This window comes from Rutidosis leptorrhynchoides, chromosome 1 (assembly GCF_046630445.1).
Source record: "Rutidosis leptorrhynchoides isolate AG116_Rl617_1_P2 chromosome 1, CSIRO_AGI_Rlap_v1, whole genome shotgun sequence".
Classification (NCBI taxonomy): domain Eukaryota; kingdom Viridiplantae; phylum Streptophyta; class Magnoliopsida; order Asterales; family Asteraceae; genus Rutidosis; species Rutidosis leptorrhynchoides.
The window spans coordinates 174060083-174084514 of record NC_092333.1 but is presented as its reverse complement, the minus strand read 5'-3'; positions in this window follow the sequence as shown (position 1 = coordinate 174084514).

The window sequence follows — 24432 nt, the reverse complement described above, 5'->3', positions numbered from 1 at the left end:
ACGCATATATTGCGGGGAACCCAAATTCTATTTTACGCAACGGGTTAAGAAATTATTTTGACTCAATATATCCGAATATAGGACTTCGTGATTTAGAAAAAGCGGCTAACATGCAACATAAAGAAGCATGTTATGCTTACGGGTTAGTAATGTTCGCTTCTCACCAAAGTGAGAACAAGAATATCGGGCTACAACTATTAAATAAAACGTTCCCACAAGTGACGGAGTCGGTAATTGGGGTAAGAAATGAGGTTTTTAGGTTATTACGAGACTGTTGGTCATTACGTAACCTTCATACTTTTGACGACGTTACAACACATTGTCTTACTATCGGTCACAACGGTTATGTTCCACAAAACCAAGGATGGGAAGTGGTATTAGTAAAACCAAAATGCATGACTTGTTTCTGGACGTATGAATTACGTGTCTTTATTGCCTTTGCTGAACGCCTTATTTATTAACTAGAATTATCTTCGCAACTACTTTGTATCAAAGTTTTATGTGCTATATTTCATGCTATATGTAAAAAAAAAAAAAAAAGCGGTATTGTAAGTTTGCAAGTTATTGTATAAAAGTTTGAATATGATATATATATATATATTTTTTTTTGTGATTAGTTTTTCATATAGAATTGTAGTAGTTGAAATGGTATGTTAGCTACTAAGTATGAACTTAATGGGTAGGTACTACCCGAATTAAAGAGTATAAAACGCTAATATGAAGAAAGAACTTTTATAAATAATTTCATATTACGCTACGAAATACTATTGACTACTCTTGATATTCTATATGATTAACTCGTTTCATTTAACTATTTTGAAGGAAATGGCACCGAATACTTGACACACCTTGAATATGAGCGAAGAGGAATTTCGTGCCTTTCTTGCTTCAAACATTGCCGCAGTACAGGCTGCGCTACATACCAACAATAACCTTGGATCTAGCAGTATAGGAAATCGTGTAGGATGCACCTACAAAGAATTCACTGCCTGCAAACCTTTGGAATTTGATGGAACCGAAGGACCGATCGGATTGAAACGGTGGACCGAGAAGGTTGAATCGGTGTTTGCCATAAGTAAGTGTACTGAAGAGGACAAAGTGAAGTACGCTACGCATACCTTCACAGGTTCTGTATTAACATGGTGGAATACCTATCTAGAGAAAGTGGGACAAGATGATGCTTACGCACTACCGTGGTCAGCATTCAAGCAATTGATGAACGAGAAGTACCATCCCAGAACCGAGGTCAATAAGCTCAAGACAGAACTTAGAGGGTTACGAACCCAAGGATTTGATATTACCACGTACGAAAGACGATTCACAGAATTATGCCTATTGTGTCCGGGAGCGTTCGAAGATGAGGAAGAGAAGATCGACGCGTTTGTGAAAGGATTACTGGAAAGAATCCAAGAAGATATAAGTTCACATGAACCCGCCTCCATACAACAGGCATGCAGATTGACTCACAAACTAGTGAACCAGATTGAAGAAAGAATTAAAGAACAGACTGCTGAAGAGGCCAATGTGAAGCAAGTCAAAAGAAAGTGGGAGGAAAACGGTGATAAGAATCACCAATACAACAACAACAGCAATTGCAACAATAATCGCAACAACTATCCCAACAATCGCAACATCAATCGCAACTACAACAAACGGCCCAACAACAACAACAACAACAACAGCAACTACAACAATCATCCCAACAACAATAATAACCGCAACAACAACAACAATCAGAAGCAGCTATGCCAAAGGTGTGAAAAGTATCACTCGGGGTTCTGCACCAAATTTTGCAACAAGTGTAAAAGAAATGGTCATAGCGCGGCGAAGTTTGAGGTCTATGGACTAGGGGTTAACAGAACGAAAAGAACAAATGGTGTCGGAATGAGTAATGGCGGAGCAAGTAGTGTCAGAGCAAGTTATGCCAATGTAGTTTGTTATAAATGTGGAAAACCGGGCCACATTATTAGAAATTGCCCGAACCAGGAGAACACGAATGGACAAGGCCGCGGAAGAGTTTTCAATATTAATGCGGCAGAGGCACAGGAAAAGACCCGGAGCTTGTTACGGGTAGGTTTCTTATTGAAAATAAATCTGCTTACGTTTTATTTGATTCAGGTGCGGATAGAAGCTATATGAGTAGAGATTCTTGTGCTAAATTAAGTTGTCCATTGACGCCGTTAGATAGTAAATTTTTACTCGAATTAGCAAACGGTAAATTAATTTCAGCAGATTATATATGCCGGAATCGAGAAATTAAACTGAGTAGCGAAATATTTAAGATTGATTTGATACCCGTAGAGTTAGGGAGTTTTGATGTAATAGTTGGCATGGACTGGCTGAAGAAGGTGAAAGCAGAGATCGTATGTTATAAAAATGCAATTCGCATTGTACGAGAAGAAGGAGAACCCTTAATGGTGTACGGAGAAAAGGGCAACACGAAGCTACATCTTATTAGTAATTTGAAGGCACAAAAACTAATAAGAAAAGGTTGCTATGCTGTTCTAGCACACGTCGAGAAAGTACAAACTGAAGAAAAGAGCATCAATGATGTTCCCGTCACAAAAGAATTTCCCGATGTATTTTCGAAAGAATTACCGGGACTACCTCCACATCGATCTGTTGAATTTCAAATAGATCTTGTACCAGGAGCTGCACCAATAGCTCGTGCTCCTTACAGACTCGCACCCAGCGAGATGAAAGAACTGCAAAGCCAATTATAAGAACTTTTAGAGCGTGGTTTCATTCGACCAAGCACATCACCGTGGGGAGCTCCTGTTTTGTTTGTCAAGAAGAAAGATGGTACATTCAGGTTGTGTATAGACTACCGAGAGTTGAACAAACTTACCATCAAGAATCGCTACCAACTACCGAGAATTGACGACTTATTTGATCAACTACAAGGCTCGTCTGTTTATTCAAATATTGACTTACGTTCCGGGTATCATCAAATGCGGGTGAAAGAAGATGATATTCCAAAGACTGCTTTCAGAACACGTTATGGTCATTATGAGTTTATGGTCATGTCGTTTGGTTTAACTAATGCACCAGCTGTGTTCATGGACCTTATGAAACGAGTGTGTGGACCATACCTTGACAAGTTTGTCATTGTTTTCATTGATGACATACTTATTTACTCAAAGAATGACCAAGAACATGGTGAACATTTGAGAAAGGTGTTAGAAGTATTGAGGAAGGAAGAATTGTACGCTAAGTTTTCAAAGTGTGCATTTTGGTTGGAAGAAGTTCAATTCCTCGGTCACATAGTGAACAAAGAAGGTATTAAGGTGGATCCGGCAAAGATAGAAACTGTTGAAAAGTGGGAAGCCTCGAAAACTCTGAAACACATACGCCAGTTTTTAGGACTAGCTGGTTACTACAGAAGGTTCATCCAAGACTTTTCCAGAATAGCAAAACCCTTGACTGCATTAACGCATAAAGGGAAGAAATTTGAATGGAAGGATGAACAAGAGAAAGCGTTTCAGTTATTGAAGAAAAATTTAACTACGGCACCTATATTGTCATTGCCTGAAGGGAATGATAATTTTGTGATTTATTGTGATGCATCAAAGCAAGGTCTCGGTTGTGTATTAATGCAACGAACGAAGGTGATTGCTTATGCGTCTAGATAATTGAAGATTCACGAACAAAATTATATGACGCATGATTTGGAATTAGGTGCGGTTGTTTTTGCATTGAAGACTTGGAGGCACTGCTTATATAGGGTCAAAAGTATTATATATACCGACCACAAAAGTCTTCAACACATATTTAATCAGAAACAACTGAATATGAGGCAGCGTAGGTGGATTGAATTATTGAATGATTACGACTTTGAGATTCGTTACCACCCGGGGAAGGCAAATGTGGTAGCCGACGCCTTGAGCAGAAAGGATAGAGAACCCATTCGAGTAAAATCTATGAATATAATGATTCACACTAACCTTACTACTCAAATAAAGGAGGCGCAACAAGGAGTTTTAAAAGAGGGAAATTTAAAGGATGAAATACCCAAAGGATCAGAGAAGCATCTTAATATTCAGGAAGACGGAACCCGGTATAGGGCTGAAAGAATTTGGGTACCAAATTTGGAGATATGAGAGAAATGGTACTTAGAGAAGCTCATAAAACCAGATACTCAATACATCCTGGAACGGGGAAGATGTACAAGGATCTCAAGAAACATTTTTGGTGGCCGGGTATGAAAGCCAATGTTGCTAAATACGTAGGAGAATGTTTGACGTGTTCTAAGGTCAAAGCTGAGAATCAGAAACCATCAGGTCTACTTCAACAACCCGAAATCCCGGAATGGAAATGGGAAAACATTACCATGGATTTCATCACTAAATTGCCAAGGACTGCAAGTGGTTTTGATACTATTTGGGTAATAGTTGATCGTCTCACCAAATCAGCACACTTACTGCCAATAAGAGAAGATGACAAGATGGAGAAGTTAGCACGACTGTATTTGAAGGAAGTCGTCTCCAGACATGGAATACCAATCTCTATTATCTCTGATAGGGATGGCAGATTTATTTCAAGATTCTGGCAGACATTACAGCAAGCATTAGGAACTCATCTAGACATGAGTACTGCCTATCATCCACAAACTGATGGGCAGAGTGAAAGGACGATACAAATGCTTGAAGACATGCTACGAGCATGTGTTATTGATTTCGGAAACAGTTGGGATCGACATCTACCGTTAGCAGAATTTTCCTACAACAACAGCTACCATTAAAGCATTGAGATGGCGCCGTTTGAAGCAATTTATGGTAGAAAGTGAAGGTCTCCGATTTGTTAGAGTGAAGTGGGGGATAGACAGATTACGGGTCCGGAGATAATACAAGAAACTACCGAGAAGATCATCCAAATTAAACAACGGTTGAAAACCGCCCAAAGTCGACAAAAGAGCTACGCTGACATTAAAAGAAAAGATATAGAATTTGAAATTGGAGAGATGGTCATGCTTAAAGTTGCACCTTGGAAAGGCGTTGTTCGATTTGGTAAACGAGGGAAATTAAATCCAAGGTATATTGGACCATTCAAGATTATTGATCGTGTCGGACCAGTAGCTTACCGACTTGAGTTACCTCAACAACTCGCGGCTGTACATAACACTTTCCAAGTCTCGAATTTGAAGAAATGTTTTGCTAAAGAAGATCTCACTATTCCGTTAGATGAAATCCACATCAACGAAAAACTTCAATTCATCGAAGAACCCGTCGAAATAATGGATCGTGAGGTTAAAAGACTTAAGCAAAACAAGATAGCAATTGTTAAGGTTCGATGGAATGCTCGTAGAGGACCCGAGTTCACCTGGGAATGAGAAGATCAGATGAAGAAGAAATACCCGCATTTATTTCCAGAATATACGTCAACACCTCCAACTGCTTAAAATTTCGGGACGAAATTTATTTAACGGGTAGGTACTGTAGTGACCCGAACTTTTCCATGCTTATATATATATTAAATGAAATTGTTATTTTACATGATTAAGTGTTTCCAATATGTTAAGCAATCAAACTTGTTAAGACTTGATTAATTGAAATATGTTTCATATAGACAATTGACCACCCAAGTTGACCGGTGATTCACGAACGTTAAAACTTGTAAAAACTATATGATAACATATATATGGTTATATATATAGTTAACATGATATTATGATAAGTAAACATATCATTAAGTATATTAACAATGAACTACATATGTAAAAACATGACTACTAACTTAATGATTTTGAAATGAGACATATATGTAACGATTATCGTTGTAACGACATTTAATGTATATATATCATATTAAGAGATATTTGTAAATCATAATATCATGATAATATAATAATTTAAAATCTATTTTGATATTATAAACATCGGGTTAACAACATTTAACAAGATCGTTAACCTAAAGGTTTCAAAACAACACTTACATGTAACGACTAACGATGACTTAACGACTCAGTTAAAATGTATATACATGTAGTGTTTTAATATGTATTAATAAACTTTTGAAAGACTTTAAGACACTTATCAAAATACTTCTACTTAACAAAAATACTTACAATTACATCCTCGTTCAGTTTCATCAACAATTCTACTCGTATGCACCCGTATTTGTACTCGTACAATACATAGCTTTTAGATGTATGTACTATTGGTATATACACTCCAATGATCAGCTCTTAGCAGCCCATGTGAGTTACCTAACACATGTGGGAACCATCATTTGGCAACTAGCATGAAATATCTCATAAAATTACAAAAATATGAGTAATCATTCATGACTTATTTACATGAAAACAAAATTACATATCCTTTATATCTAATCCATACACCAACGACCAAAAACACCTACAAACACTTTCATTCTTCAATTTTCTTCATCTAATTTATCTCTCTCAAGTTCTATCTTCAAGTTCTAAGTGTTCTTCAAAAATTCCAAAAGTTATAGTTTCATAAAATCAAGAATACTTCCAAGATTGCAAGTTTACTTCCAAGTTTTCTAAATCCATTCCAAGTAATCATCCAAGATCAAGAAACCTTTGTTACTTACAGTAGGTTATCTTTCTAATACAAGATAATAATCATATTCAAACTTTAATTCAATTTCTATAACTATAACAATCTTATTTCGAGTGGAAATCTTACTTGAAATTGTTTTCGTGTCATGATTCAGCTTCAAGAACTTTCAAGCCATCCAAGGATCCTTTGATGCTAGATCCATTTTTCTCATTTCCAGTAGGTTTATCCAAGGAACTTGAGGTATTAATGATGTTCATAACATCATTCGATTCATACATAAAAAGCTGTCTTATTCAACGTTATAAACTTGTAATCACTAGAACATAGTTTAGTTAATTCTAAACTTGTTCGCAAATAAAGTTAATCCTTCTAAATAGACTTTTAAAATCAACTAAACACATGTTCTATATCTATATGATATGCTAACTTAATGATTTAAAACCCGGAAACACGATAAACACCATAAAACTGGATATACGCCGTCGTAGTAAAACCGGGGGCTGTTTTGGTTGGGATAATTAAAAGCTAAGAAGAACTTTGATTTAAAAGCTATACTTCGGGAAAAATGATTTTTCTTATGAACATGAAACTATATCCAAAAATCATGGTTAAACTCAAAGTGAAAGTATGTTTTTCAAAATGGTCATCAAGATGTCGTTCTTTCGATGGAAATGACTACCTCTTTCAAAAACGACTTGTAACTTGTATTTTCGACTATAAACTTATACTTTTTCTGTTTAGATTCATAAAGTTAAGTTCAATACGAAATCGTGGCCACTGGAATCACTCAAAACGGATTAGAAACGAAGAAATGGCGAGTAAAACAAGATTGATAAAAACTACTCATTTTACCTACGTGAAAGTTAGTAATAAATTTATTCCAACCATAACCTAATCAACTTATATTGTATATTATGTGTGACAACCCGGAAATTTCCAACCAAATTTAAACTTTATCTTTATATTATTTCGACACGATAAGCAAAGTTTGTTAAGTTAAATCTCAAGAATTTTAAATTGTGTTCGTACATTCATTATAACCTCGACCAAATTCCGAAGATTCACGAACCGTTATATATAAATAAATATGTATATATATGTATATATATATTATAACTTGAGAATATTAATAAAATATTAAATGTATAATACTTTACATGAACGTATTTGTTTCAATATGTTTATCGATGGAATTAGAAGATAATATCAAATGATTGATTTATCAGATACATTATGATATGATTACGGGTCTATGTTATGAGGTCCACTGTGATTTAAGAAATCTATTCTTTTTGACAACAATCGAAAAATGGTAAAGTGATTTATAAGTAAAAACGTGAAGTGTAAATAACTTAGATGTTGGATATCGACAAGTTAAGTAACTCGACATTTTTTATTAAGATGATTTCATACGTTTATTTAACCTTTGAACTTTATCTCATGCTTCACCAACAAACTGTAATTTAAAAACTTGAAACCTATTATGAATATATATGATTCTACTTTTCTAAAACATTTTATGATATAAAGATTTCCATTATTTTAACCTTTAAACAAAATGATTCTTAAAAATATATTTGGTTTTGGAAAACAAAATTATTATATTTATTTGATTTAGTTTCAAACGTACAAAAACGTTTTCAGTTTAAAAAGAACTTTATTATTAAAACGTATATAACTTTTATAAATATGTAGAACCACTTTTGACAACTCATTACTTAACCAGTATGATAAAGATAACGATATTTATATTTTATTTTATTAAATATATATAACGATTTAAATTAATATTATATATATTTATACGCGTATTATACGTACATAGTTTTATACTTTTACTATACTTAAACTTTACCTTTACTTTATTTTTACTTTACTTTAACTTTAATAATTCATACTTTAATAATTCACTTTAATAATTCATACTTTAATAATTTACTTTAATAATTCATACTTTAATAATTCACTTTAATAATTCATACTTTAATAATTCACTTTAATAATTCATACTTTAATAATTCACTTTAATAATTCAAAAATCTATTATAAATAGAATTCAATAGGTTTCATTATTTCATAGAAACTTGAAAATATTTTTCTCTAAACTCTCTCAATCGATTTACATATATATATTTACTCCGTATTATTTCAAGATATTATTAGTATACATAAAATATTACGTCAGAGTGCTGTCCGAGTGATTTCGAAATTGTTTTTCGAATGGGATTGGATTAAGGAAATTATGGGTTATAGCTATGGAGGTGATTGGGTATGGTTCATGGGTATGCTCGTGAGGTCAATATAGTGTTTATCATCTCCGTTGCGTCTACGTACCTTTCCTGCAATATTGAATCTTAATATTGATACGTGAGTACTCATAATTTAACTTTTACATACTAATAGTGTATCCCTGACTAGTGCTCGAGTATATAGGATTATGCATGTTTGTACTTTTGATATTGTCTTTAGTTAGGTTATGTTGAATCCTGAATTAGTTATATATGCGACTGAGATAAGGTATAAGATATGCATGTTGTTGGAAAGCTAGCGAAAAATTAAGAACTTTTCATTTAGATATCGAATGATTTCGATGAACGGATTTGAAGTTATAGTCCATCGAATTTTTGTATTATTATTAAAAATGATTATTATTATCGTCGTTATTATAGTCGTTCTAGTTTTATCTTATTATTATTATTATCTTTATCAATAAAAGGATTTATCATTAAAAAATTGTTATTTTTTTTATTATTACTATCGTTATTATCGTTAAAGTTATAATTAGTATTATTATATTATTACTATCCAATTATTATTATTATTATTATTGGTATTATTATTATTATTATCATTATTAATATATATATCATTATTTAAAAATGGTTATTGTTATTGTTAATATTATTATTACTATATTATCATTAAGATAATTATTAGTATTATCGTTAATAATGTTATAGTAACTATCATTATTAATATTAGTGTAATTAAAACAAATATATGTAACACCTAATTATTTTGATTACTATTATTATCATTATTATGAACACGATATAAAAGACGATTAAAAGCAATTAAACGAAACGATTAGGAAATAATGGGTAAGAGTATCATGATGAAATTAAAATATTATAAGATATTGATTTAGATAAAATTATCGTTCTTATTATTTTTATCATTACTATTATTATTAAAATTATCGTTAGTATTAAAACTATCATTTTAACAAAAATTATCATTTTAATAGAAATGTCATTGTTACTATAAAATATTATTATTATTATTATTTTAAATAGAATTATTATTTTAAAGATAATATTAAAAATTATCGTAAATATTAAAGTTATCATAATTAGAATTATCGTTTTATCATAATGTCATCTTAGTAATTATAAATATTGATATTTTTATAATAATAATTATTATTACAAAATAATACAACTTTTACTTACTATCATTATAGATATTATTTTATCAAATAAATATTTGATACAAACATATTTTACTACGTGTAATAACTTATTTTAATAATACCTATCATATTATCTTTATAATATTAAATGAACCCTATAAATTTTATTACTTAATATATATAAAAGTATATTTTATTATATAAATATAATATAAAATTTTATTTATTTATTAATAAATAAATTATATTATTTACTCTAATAAATCTTTTAAAAATATTTAAAAATATAAAACGACGATATTTAAACTATATATTAATCATGTATAGATTTTTGGAAATTATTTTGAGTCAAATTTACTTTTGTTGACTTTTGCATATTAGTCTCGAGCATTAGGATTGTGGTACACCATGACTCGACCTAATTTGTTAGACAAATATTGACCAACACATAAATATATATAATTAATTTAGGTTCGTGAATCCGAGGCCAACCTTGCACTTGTTCAATGACGTTATATGTATTTTTACTACGAAATACAGTATGGTGAGTTTCATTTGCCTTTTTACCCTTTATATTTTTGGGACTGAGAATACATGCACTTTTATAAATGTTTGACGAAATAGACACAAGTAATTGAAACTACATTCTATGGTTGAATTATCGAAATCGAATATGCCCCTTTTTATTAAAGTTTGGTAATCTAAGAATTAGGGAACATACACCCTAATTGACGCGAATCCTAAAGATAGATCTATTGGGCCTAACAAACCCCATCCAAAGTACCGGATGCTTTAGTACTTCGAAATTTATATCATGTCCGAAGGAGGATCCCGGAATGATAGGGGATATTCTTATATGTATCTAGTTAATGTCGGTTACCAGGTGTTCACCATATGAATGATTATTTTTTGTCTCTATGCATGGGACGTATATTTATGAGAACTGGAAATGAAATTCTTGTGGTCTATTAAAATGATGGAAATAAATGATTATGATAAACTAATGAACTCACCAACCTTTTGGTTGACACTTTAAAGCATGTTTATTCTCAGGTGTTAAAGAAATCTTCCGCTCTGCATTTGCTCATTTTAAAGATATTACTTGGAGTCTTTCATAGCATATTTCGAAGAACGTTGCATTCGAGTCATTGAGTTCATCAAAGATTATTATTAAATCAATTTATAGTTTAATAGTGGATATTATTAAATGGTATGCATGCCTGTCAATTTTTGATGTAAAGAAAGATTGTCTTTTAAAAACGAATGCAATGTTTGTAAAATGTATCATATAGAGGTCAAATACCTCGCAATGTAATCAACTATTGTGAATCGTTTATAATGTATATTGAAATGTCCCGTTCTTATTGATTAAAAACGTTCCATATTAATTGATTTCGTTGCGAGGTTTTGACCTCTATATGAGACGTTTTTCAAAGACTGCATTCATTTTAAAACAAACCATAACCTTTATTTCATCAATAAAGGTTTAAAAAGCTTTACGTAGTTTATCAAATAATGATAATCTAAAATATCCTGTTTACACACGACCATTACATAATGGTTTACAATACAAATATGTTACAACAAAATAAGTTTCTTGAATGCAGTTTTTACACAATATCATACAAGCATGGACTCCAAATCTCATCCTTATTTATGTATGCGACAGCGGAAGCTCTTAATAATCACCTGAGAATAAACATGCTTAAAACGTCAACAAAAATGTTGGTGAGTTATAGGTTTAACCTATATATATCAAATCATAATAATAGACCACAAGATTTCATATTTCAATACACATCCCATACATAGAGATAAAAATCATTCATATGGTGAACACCTGGTAACCGACATTAACAAGATGCATATATAAGAATATCCCCATCATTCCGGGACACCCTTCGGATATGATATAAATTTCGAAGTACTAAAGCATCCGGTACTTTGGATGGGGCTTGTTGGGCCCGATAGATCTATCTTAAGGATTCGCGTCAATTAGGGTGTCTGTTCCCTAATTCTTAGATTACCAGACTTAATAAAAAAGGGCATATTCGATTTCGATAATTCAACCATAGAATGTAGTTTCACGTACTTGTGTCTATTTTGTAAATCATTTATAAAATCTGCATGTATTCTCATCCCAAAAATATTAGATTTTAAAAGTGGGACTATAACTCACTTTCACAGATTTTTACTTCATCGGGAAGTAAGACTTGGCCACTGTTGATTCACGAACCTATAACAATATATACATATATATTAAAGTATGTTCAAAATATATTTACAACACTTTTAATATATTTTGATGTTTTAAGTTTATTAAGTCAGCTGTCCTCGTTAGTAACCTATAACTAGTTGTCCACAGTTAGATGTACAGAAATAAATCGATAAATATTATCTTGAATTAATCCACGACCCAGTGTATACGTATCTCAGTATTGATCACAACTCAAACTATATATATTTTGGAATCAACCTCAACCCTGTATAGCTAACTCCAACATTCACATATAGAGTGTCTATGGTTGTTCCGAAATATATATAGATGTGTCGACATGATAGGTCGAAACATTGTATACGTGTCTATGGTATCTCAAGATTACATAATATACAATACAAGTTGATTAAGTTATGGTTGGAATAGATTTGTTACCAATTTTCACGTAGCTAAAATGAGAAAAATTATCCAATCTTGTTTTACCCATAACTTCTTCATTTTAAATCCGTTTTGAGTGAATCAAATTGCTATGGTTTCATATTGAACTCTATTTTATGAATCTAAACAGAAAAAGTATAGATTTATAGTCGGAAAAATAAGTTACAAGTCGTTTTTGTAAAGGTAGTCATTTCAGTCGAAAGAACGACGTCTAGATGACCATTTTAGAAAACATACTTCCACTTTGAGTCTAACCATAATTTTTGGATATAGTTTCATGTTCATAATAAAAATCATTTTCTCAGAATAACAACTTTTAAATCAAAGTTTATCATAGTTTTTAATTAACTAACCCAAAACAGCCCGCGGTGTTACTACGACGGCGTAAATCCGGTTTTACGGTGTTTTTCGTGTTTCCAGGTTTTAAATCATTAAGTTAGCATATCATATAGATATAGAACATGTGTTTAGTTGATTTTAAAAGTCAAGTTAGAAGGATTAACTTTTGTTTGCGAACAAGTTTAGAATTAACTAAACTATGTTCTAGTGATTACAAGTTTAAACCTTCGAATAAGATAGCTTTATATGTATGAATCGAATGATGTTATGAACATCATTACTACCTTAATTTCCTTGGATAAACCTACTGGAAAAGAGAAAAATGGATCTAGCTTCAATGGATCCTTGGATGGCTCGAAGTTCTTGAAGCAGAATCATGACACGAAAACAAGTTCAAGTAAGATCATCACTTGAAATAAGATTGTTATAGTTATAGAAATTGAACCAAAGTTTGAATATGATTATTACCTTGTATTAGAATGATAACCTACTGTAAGAAACAAAGATTTCTTGAGGTTGGATGATCACCTTACAAGATTGGAAGTGAGCTAGCAAACTTGAAAGTATTCTTGATTTTATGAAACTAGAACTTTTGGAATTTATGAAGAACACTTAGAACTTGAAGATAGAACTTGAGAGAGATCAATTAGATGAAGAAAATTGAAGAATGAAAGTGTTTGTAGGTGTTTTTGGTCGTTGGTGTATGGATTAGATATAAAGGATATGTAATTTTGTTTTCATGTAAATAAGTCATGAATGATTACTCATATTTTTGTAATTTTATGAGATATTTCATGCTAGTTGCCAAATGATGGTTCCCACATGTGTTAGGTGACTCACATGGGCTGCTAAGAGCTGATCATTGGAGTGTATATACCAATAGTACATACATCTAAAAGCTGTGTATTGTACGAGTACGAATACGGGTGCATACGAGTAGAATTGTTGATGAAACTGAACGAGGATGTAATTGTAAGTATTTTTGTTAAGTAGAAGTATTTTGATAAGTGTATTGAAGTCTTTCAAAAGTGTATAAATACATATTAAAACACTACATGTATATACATTTTAACTGGGTCGTTAAGTCATCGTTAGTCGTTACATGTAAGTGTTGTTTTGAAACCTTTAGGTTAACGATCTTGTTAAATGTTGTTAACCCAATGTTTATAATATCAAATGAGATTTTAAATTATTATATTATCATGATATTATCATGTATGAATATCTCTTAATATGATATATATACATTAAATGTCTTTACAACGATAATCGTTACATATATGTCTCGTTTAAAAATCATTAAGTTAGTAGTCTTGTTTTTACATATGTAGTTCATTGTTAATATACTTTATGATATGTTTTCTTATCATAGTATCATGTTAACTATATATATATATCCATATATATGTCATCATATAGTTTTTACAAGTTTTAACGTTCGTGAATCACCGATCAACTTGGGTGGTCAATTGTCTATATGAAACATATTTCAATTAATCAAGTCTTAACAAGTTTGATTGCTTAAAATGTTGGAAACATTTAATCATGTAAATATCAATCTCAATTAATATATATAAACATGGAAAAGTTCGGGTCACTACAGTACCTACCCGTTAAATAAATTTCATCCCGAAATTTTAAGCTGTTGAAGGTGTTGACGAATCTTCTGGAAATAGATGCGGGTATTTCTTCTTCATCTGATCTTCACGCTCCCAGGTGAACTCGGGTCCTCTACAAGCATTCCATCGAACCTTAACAATTGGTATCTTGTTTTGCTTAAGTCTTTTAACCTCACGATCCATTATTTCGACGGGTTCTTCGATGAATTGAAGTTTTTCGTTGATTTGGATTTCATCTAACGGAATAGTGAGATCTTCTTTAGCAAAACATTTCTTTAAATTCGAGACGTGGAAAGTGTTATGTACAGCCGCGAGTTGTTGAGGTAACTCTAGTCGGTAAGCTACTGGTCCGACACGATCAATAATCTTGAATGGTCCAATATACCTTGGATTTAATTTCCCTCGTTTACCAAATCGAACAACGCCTTTCCAAGGTGCAACTTTAAGCATGACCATCTCTCCAATTTCAAATTCTATATCTTTTCTTTTAATGTCAGCGTAGCTCTTTTGTCGACTTTGGGCGGTTTTCAACCGTTGTTGAATTTGGATGATCTTCTCGGTAGTTTCTTGTATAATCTCCGGACCCGTAATCTGTCTATCCCCCACTTCACTCCAACAAATCGGAGAGCTGCACTTTCTACCATAAAGTGCTTCAAACGGCGATATCTCAATGCTTGAATGGTAGCTGTTGTTGTAGGAAAATTCTGCTAACGGTAGATGTCGATCCCAACTGTTTCCGAAATCAATAACACATGCTCGTAGCATGTCTTCAAGCGTTTGTATCGTCCTTTCGCTCTGCCCATCAGTTTGTGGATGATAGGCAGTACTCATGTCTAGACGAGTTCCTAATGCTTGCTGTAATGTCTGCCAGAATCTTGAAATAAATCTGCCATCCCTATCAGAGATAATAGAGATTGGTATTCCATGTCTGGAGACGACTTCCTTCAAATACAGTCGTGCTAACTTCTCCATCTTGTCATCTTCTCTTATTGGTAGGAAGTGTGCTGATTTGGTGAGACGATCAACTATTACCCAAATAGTATCAAAACCACTTGCAGTCCTTGGCAATTTAGTGATGAAATCCATGGTAATGTTTTCCCATTTCCATTCCGGGATTTCGGGTTGTTGAAGTAGACCTGATGGTTTCTGATGCTCAGCTTTGACCTTAGAACACGTCAAACATTCTCCTACGTATTTAGCAACATCGGCTTTCATACCCGGCCACCAAAAATGTTTCTTGAGATCCTTGTACATCTTCCCCGTTTCAGGATGTATTGAGTATCTGGTTTTATGAGCTTCTCTAAGTACCATTTCTCTCATATCTCCAAATTTTGGTACCCAAATCCTTTCAGCCCTATACCGGGTTCCGTCTTCCCGAATATTAAGATGCTTCTCCGATCCTTTGGGTATTTCATCCTTTAAATTTCCCTCTTTTAAAACTCCTTGTTGCGCCTCCTTTATTTGAGTAGTAATGTTATTATGAATCATTATATTCATAGATTTTACTCGAATGGGTTCTCTGTCCTTCCTGCTCAAGGCATCAGCTACCACATTTGCCTTCCCCGGGTGGTAACGAATCTCAAAGTCGTAATCATTCAATAATTCAATCCACCTACGCTGCCTCATATTCAGTTGTTTCTGATTAAATATGTGTTGAAGACTTTTGTGGTCGGTATATATAATACTTTTGACCCCATATAAGTAGTGCCTCCAAGTCTTTAATGCAAAAACAACCGCGCCTAATTCCAAATCATGCGTCGTATAATTTTGTTCGTGAATCTTCAATTGTCTAGACGCATAAGCAATCACCTTCGTTCGTTGCATTAATACACAACCGAGACCTTGCTTTGATGCATCACAATAAATCACAAAATCATCATTCCCTTCAGGCAATGACAATATAGGTGCCGTAGTTAGCTTTTTCTTCAATAACTGAAACGCTTTCTCTTGTTCATCATTCCATTCAAATTTCTTCCCTTTATGCGTTAATGCAGTCAAGGGTTTTGCTATTCTGGAAAAGTCTTGGATGAACCTTCTGTAGTAACCAGCTAGTCCTAAAAACTGGCGTATGTGTTTCGGAGTTTTCGGGGTTTCCCACTTTTCAACAGTTTCTATCTTTGCCGGATCCACCTTAATACCTTCTTTGTTCACTATGTGACCGAGGAATTGAACTTCTTCCAACCAAAATGCACACTTTGAAAACTTAGCGTACAATTCTTCCTTCCTCAATACTTCTAACACCTTTCTCAAATGTTCACCGTGTTCTTGGTCATTCTTTGAGTAAATAAGTATGTCATCAATGAAAACAATGACAAACTTGTCAAGGTATGGTCCACACACTCGGTTCATAAGGTCCATGAACACAGCTGGTGCATTAGTTAAACCAAACGGCATGACCATAAACTCGTAATGACCGTAACGTGTTCTGAAAGCAGTCTTTGGAATATCATCTTCTTTCACCCGCATTTGATGATACCCGGAACGTAAGTCAATCTTTGAATAAACAGACGAGCCTTGTAGTTGATCAAATAAGTCATCGATTCTCGGTAGTGGGTAGCGGTTCTTGATGGTAAGTTTGTTCAACTCTCGGTAGTCGATACACAACCTGAATGTACCATCTTTCTTCTTGACAAACAAAACAGGAGCTCCCCACGGTGATGTGCTTGGTCGAATGAAACCACGCTCTAAAAGTTCTTGTAATTGGCTTTGCAGTTCTTTCATCTCGCTGGGTGCGAGTCTGTAAGGAGCACGAGCTATTGGTGCAGCTCCTGGTACAAGATCTATTTGAAATTCAACGGATCGATGTGGGGGTAATCCCGGTAATTCTTTCGGAAATACATCGGGAAATTCTTTTGCAATGGGAACATCATTGATGCTCTTTTCTTCAGTTTGTACTTTCTCGACGTGTGCTAGAACAGCATAGCAACCTTTTCTTATTAGTTTTTGTGCCTTCAAATTACTAATAAGATGTAGCTTCGTGTTGCCCTTTTCTCCGTACACCATTAAGGGTTTTCCTTTTTCTCGTATAATGCGAATTGCATTTTTGTAACAAACGATCTCCGCTTTCACTTCTTTCAACCAGTCCATACCGATTATCACATCAAAACTCCCTAACTCTACTGGTATCAAATCAATCTTAAATGTTTCGCTAACCAGTTTAATTTCTCGATTCCGACATATATTATCTGCTGAAATTAATTTACCATTTGCTAATTCGAGTAAAAATTTACTATCCAAAGGCGTCAATGGACAACTTAATTTAGCACAAAAATCTCTACTCATATAGCTTCTATCCGCACCCGAATCAAATAAAACGTAAGCAGATTTATTGTCAATAAGAAACGTACCCGTAACAAGCTCCGGGTCTTCCTGTGCCTCTACCGCATTAATATTGAAAACTCTTCCACGGCCTTGTCCATTCGTGTTCTCCTGGTTCGGGCAATTTCTAATAATGTGGCCTGGTTTTCCACATTTATAACAAACTACATTGGCATAACTTGCTCCGACACTACTTGCTCCGCCATTACTCGTTCCGACACCATTTGTTCCTTTCGTTCTATTAACCCCTGGTCCGTAGACCTCACACTTTGCCGCGCTATGACCATTTCTTTTACACTTGTTGCAAAATTTGGTGCAGAACCCCGAGTGATTCTTTTCACACCTTTGGCATAGCTGCTTCTGATTGTTGTTGTTGTTGCGGTTATTATTGTTGTTGGGATGATTGTTGTAGTTGCTGTTGTTGTTGTTGTTGTTGTTGTTGGGCCGTTTGTTGTAGTTGCGATTGATGTTGCGATTGTTGGGATAATTGTTGCGATTATTGTTGTAATTGCTGTTGTTGTTGTATTGGTGATTCTTATCACCGTTTTCCTCCCACTTTCTTTTGACTTGCTTCACATTGGCCTCTTCAGCAGTCTGTTCTTTAATTCTTTCTTCAATCTGGTTCACTAGTTTGTGAGCCATTCTACATGCCTGTTGTATGGAGGCGGGCTCGTGTGAACTTATATCTTCTTGGATTCTTTCCGTTAATCCTTTCACAAACGCGTCGATCTTCTCTTCCTCATCTTCGAATGCTCCCGGACACAATAGGCACAATTCTGTGAATCGTCTTTCGTACGTGGTAATATCAAATCCTTGGGTTCGTAACCCTCTAAGTTCTGTCTTGAGCTTATTGACCTCGGTTCTGGGACGGTACTTCTCGTTCATCAAGTGCTTGAATGCTGACCACGGTAGTGCGTACGCATCATCTTGTCCCACTTGCTCTAGATAGGTATTCCACCATGTTAACGCAGAACCTGTGAAGGTATACGTAGCGTACTTCACTTTGTCCTCTTCAGTACACTTACTTATGGAAAACACCGATTCAACCTTCTCGGTCCACCGTTTCAATCCGATCGGTCCTTCGGTTCCATCAAATTCCAAAGGTTTGCAGGCAGTGAATTCTTTGTAGGTGCATCCTACACGATTTCCTGTACTGCTAGATCCAAGGTTATTGTTGGTATGTAGCGCAGCCTGTACTGCAGCTATGTTTGAAGCTAGAAAAGTACGGAATTCCTCTTCATTCATATTCACGGTGTGTCGAGTAGTCGGTGCCATTTCCTTCAAAATAGTTAAATGGAACAAGTTAATCATACAGAATATTAAGAGTAGTTAATAGTATTTCGTAGCATAATATGAACTCATTTATAAAAGCTTTTTCTTCATATTAGCGTTTTATAAGTTTAAATTCGGGTAGTACCTACCCGTTAAGTTCATACTTAGTAGCTAATATACAATTCAACTACTACAATTCTATATGAAAAACTGATTATAATAATATTTCGCGTTCAAACTTTTATACAATATTTTACAAACTTACAATACCGCTTATTTTACATAAAGCATGAAATATAGCACACATTAACTTTGATACAAGATAGTTGTGAAGACAATTCTAGCTAGTACACAAGTCGTTCAGCAAAGGCAATAAAGACACGTAATTCATACGTCCAGAAACAAGTCATGCATTCTGATTTTACTAGGACTACTTCCCATCCTTGGTCTTGTGCAACATAACCGTTATGGCCGTTGATAAGATAGCGTGTTGTAACGTCATCAAAGGGACGAGGGTTACGTAATGTCCAACAGTCCCGTAATAATCTAAAAACCTCATTTCTTACCCCAATTACCGACTCCGTCACTTGTGGAAACGTTTTGTTTAATAGTTGTAGCCCGATGTTCTTGTTCTCACTTTGGTGAGAAGCGAACATTACTAATCCGTAAGCATAACATGTTTCTTTATGTTGCATGTTAGCCGCTTTTTCTAAATCACGAAGTCCAATATTCGGATATATTGAGTCAAAATAATTTCTTAACCCGTTGCGTAAAATAGCATTTGGGTTCCCCGCAATATATGCGTCAAAGTAAACACATCGTAACTTATGGGTTTCCCAATGTGATATCCCCCATCTTTCAAACGAAAGTCTCTTGTAAACCAAGACATTCTTGGAACGTTCTTCGAATGTCTTACAAACTGATCTCGCCTTAAATAGTTGTGCCGAAGAATTCTGGCCGACTCTAGACAAGATTTCATCAATCATGTCTCCGGGTAGGTCTCTTAAAATATTGGGTTGTCTATCCATTTTGTGTTTTTAAACTGTAAAATAGACAAGAGTTAGATTCATAAAAAAATACTTATTAATACAAGCAATTTTTACATATATCATAAAGCATAAGAACACTATATTACATATATTACACCACACGAATACAACTATCTTATTCCGACTCGCTCGTTTCTTCTTCTTCGGTTTTGGTTCGTTTTGCCAAGTTTCTAGGGATATATGATGTTCCCCTAATACGAGCCGTCGTTGTCCACATTGGTTTAGAAAAACCTGGTGGTTTAGAGGTTCCCGGGTCATTGTTACAACTTAAGGACTTCGGGGGTTGACGATACATATAAAGTTCATCGGGGTTGGAATTAGATTTCTCTATTTTTATGCCCTTTCCCTTATTATTTTCTTTTGCCTTTTTAAATTCAGTTGGGGTAATTTCTATAACATCATCGGAATTCTCGTCGGAATCCGATTCATCGGAGAATTGGTAATCCTCCCAATATTTTGCTTCCTTGGCGGAAACACCATTGACCATAATTAACTTTGGTCAGTTGGTTGAGGATTTTCTTTTACTTAACCGTTTTATTATTTCCCCCACCGGTTCTATTTCTTCATCCGGTTCCGATTCTTCTTCCGGTTCCGATTCTTCTTCCGGTTCCGACTCTTCTTCCGGTTCCTCTTCGGGAACTTGTGAATCAGTCCACAAATCATTCCAATTTACATTTGACTCTTCATTATTATTAGGTGAGTCAATGGGACTTGTTCTAGAGGTAGACATCTATCACATAATATCAAACACGTTAAGAGATTAATATATCACATAATATTCATATGTTAAAAATATATACTTTCCAACAAAAATGTTAAGCAATCATTTTTAAAGAAAACACGGTCGAAGTCCAGACTTACTAATGCATCCTAACAAACTCGATAAGACACACTAATGCAAATTTTCTGGTTCTCTAAGACCAACGCTCGGATACCAACTGAAATGTCCCGTTCTTATTGATTAAAAACGTTCCATATTAATTGATTTCGTTGCGAGGTTTTGACCTCTATATGAGACGTTTTTCAAAGACTGCATTCATTTTAAAACAAACCATAACCTTTATTTCATCAATAAAGGTTTAAAAAGCTTTACGTAGTTTATCAAATAATGATAATCTAAAATATCCTGTTTACACACGACCATTACATAATGGTTTACAATACAAATATGTTACAACAAAATAAGTTTCTTGAATGCAGTTTTTGCACAATATCATACAAGCATGGACTCCAAATCTCATCCTTATTTAAGTATGCGACAGCGGAAGCTCTTAATAATCACCTGAGAATAAACATGCTTAAAACGTCAACAAAAATGTTGGTGAGTTATAGGTTTAACCTATATATATCAAATCATAATAATAGACCACAAGATTTCATATTTCAATACACATCCCATACATAGAGATAAAAATTATTCATATGGTGAACACCTGGTAACCGACATTAACAAGATGCATATATAAGAATATCCCCATCATTCCGGGACACCCTTCGGATATGATATAAATTTCGAAGTACTAAAGCATCCGGTACTTTGGATGGGGCTTGTTGGGCCCGATAGATCTATCTTTAGGATTCGCGTCAATTAGGGTGTATGTTCACCAGACTTAATAAAAAGGGGCATATTCGATTTCGATAATTCAACCATAGAATGTAGTTTCACGTACTTGTGTCTATTTTGTAAATCATTTATAAAATCTGCATGTATTCTCATCCCAAAAATATTAGATTTTAAAAGTGGGACTATAACTCACTTTCACAGATTTTTACTTCGTCGGGAAGTAAGACTTGGCCACTGTTGATTCACGAACCTATAACAATATATACATATATATTAAAGTATGTTCAAAATATATTTACAACACTTTTAATATATTTTGATGTTTTAAGTTTATTAAGTCAGCTGTCCTCGTTAGTAACCTATAACTAGTTGTCCACAGTTAGATGTACAGAAATAAATCGATAAATATTATCTTGAATCAATCCACGACCCAGTGTATACGTATCTCAGTATTGATCACAACTCAAACTATATATATTTTGGAATCAACCTCAACCCTGTATAGCTAACTCCAACATTCACATATAGAGTGTCTATGGTTGTTCCGAAATATATATAGATGTGTCGACATGATAGGTCGAAACATTGTATACGTGTCTATGGTATCTCAAGATTACATAATATACAATACAAGTTGATTAAGTTATGGTTGGAATAGATTTGTTACCAATTTTCACGTAGCTAAAATGAGAAAAATTATCCAATCTTGTTTTACCCATAACTTCTTCATTTTAAATCCGTTTTGAGTGAATCAAATTGCTATGGTTTCATATTGAACTCTATTTTATGAATCTAAACAGAAAAAGTATAGATTTAGAGTCGGAAAAATAAGTTACAAGTCGTTTTTGTAAAGGTAGTCATTTCAGTCGAAAGAACGACGTCTAGATGACCATTTTAGAAAACATACTTCCACTTTGAGTTTAACCATAATTTTTGGATATAGTTTCATGTTCATAATAAAAATCATTTTCTCAGAATAACAACTTTTAAATCAAAGTTTATCATAGTTTTTAATTAACTAACCCAAAACAGCCCGCGGTATTACTACGACGGCGTAAATCCGGTTTTACGGTGTTTTTCGTGTTTCCAGGTTTTAAATCATTAAGTTAGCATATCATATAGATATAGAACATGTGTTTAGTTGATTTTAAAAGTCAAGTTAGAAGGATTAACTTTTGTTTGCGAACAAGTTTAGAATTAACTAAACTATGTTCTAGTGATTACAAGTTTAAACCTTCGAATAAGATAGCTTTATATGTATGAATCGAATGATGTTATGAACATCATTACTACCTTAATTTCCTTGGATAAACCTACTGGAAAAGAGAAAAATGGATCTAGCTTCAATGGATCCTTGGATGGCTCGAAGTTCTTGAAGCAGAATCATGACACGAAAACAAGTTCAAGTAAGATCATCACTTGAAATAAGATTGTTATAGTTATAGAAATTGAACCAAAGTTTGAATATGATTATTACCTTGTATTAGAATGATAACCTACTGTAAGAAACAAAGATTTCTTGAGGTTGGATGATCACCTTACAAGATTGGAAGTGAGCTAGCAAACTTGAAAGTATTCTTGATTTTATGAAACTAGAACTTTTGGAATTTATGAAGAACACTTAGAACTTGAAGATAGAACTTGAGAGAGATCAATTAGATGAAGAAAATTGAAGAATGAAAGTGTTTGTAGGTGTTTTTGGTCGTTGGTGTATGGATTAGATATAAAGGATATGTAATTTTGTTTTCATGTAAATAAGTCATGAATGATTACTCATATTTTTGTAATTTTATGAGATATTTCATGCTAGTTGCCAAATGATGGTTCCCACATGTGTTAGGTGACTCACATGGGCTGATAAGAGCTGATCATTGGAGTGTATATACCAATAGTACATACATCTAAAAGCTGTGTATTGTACGAGTACGAATACGGGTGCATACGAGTAGAATTGTTGATGAAACTGAACGAGGATGTAATTGTAAGCATTTTTGTTAAGTAGAAGTATTTTGATAAGTGTATTGAAGTCTTTCAAAAGTGTATAAATACATATTAAAACACTACATGTATATACATTTTAACTGAGTCGTTAAGTCATCGTTAGTCGTTACATGTAAGTGTTGTTTTGAAACCTTTAGGTTAACGATCTTGTTAAATGTTGTTAACCCAATGTTTATAATATCAAATGAGATTTTAAATTATTATATTATCATGATATTATCATGTATGAATATCTCTTAATATGATATATATACATTAAATGTCTTTACAACGATAATCGTTACATATATGTCTCGTTTAAAAATCATTAAGTTAGTAGTCTTGTTTTTATATATGTAGTTCATTGTTAATATACTTTATGATATGTTTTCTTATCATAGTATCATGTTAACTATATATATATCCATATATATGTCATCATATAGTTTTTACAAGTTTTAACGTTCGTGAATCACCGATCAACTTGGGTGGTCAATTGTCTATATGAAACATATTTCAATTAATCAAGTCTTAACAAGTTTGATTGCTTAACATGTTGGAAACATTTAATCATGTAAATATCAATCTAAATTAATATATATAAACATGGAAAAGTTCGGGTCACTACATATATGAACGGGTTCTTTCAATTGGTATCAGAGCGGTGGTCTTAGCGAACCAGGTCTGCATTAGTGTGTC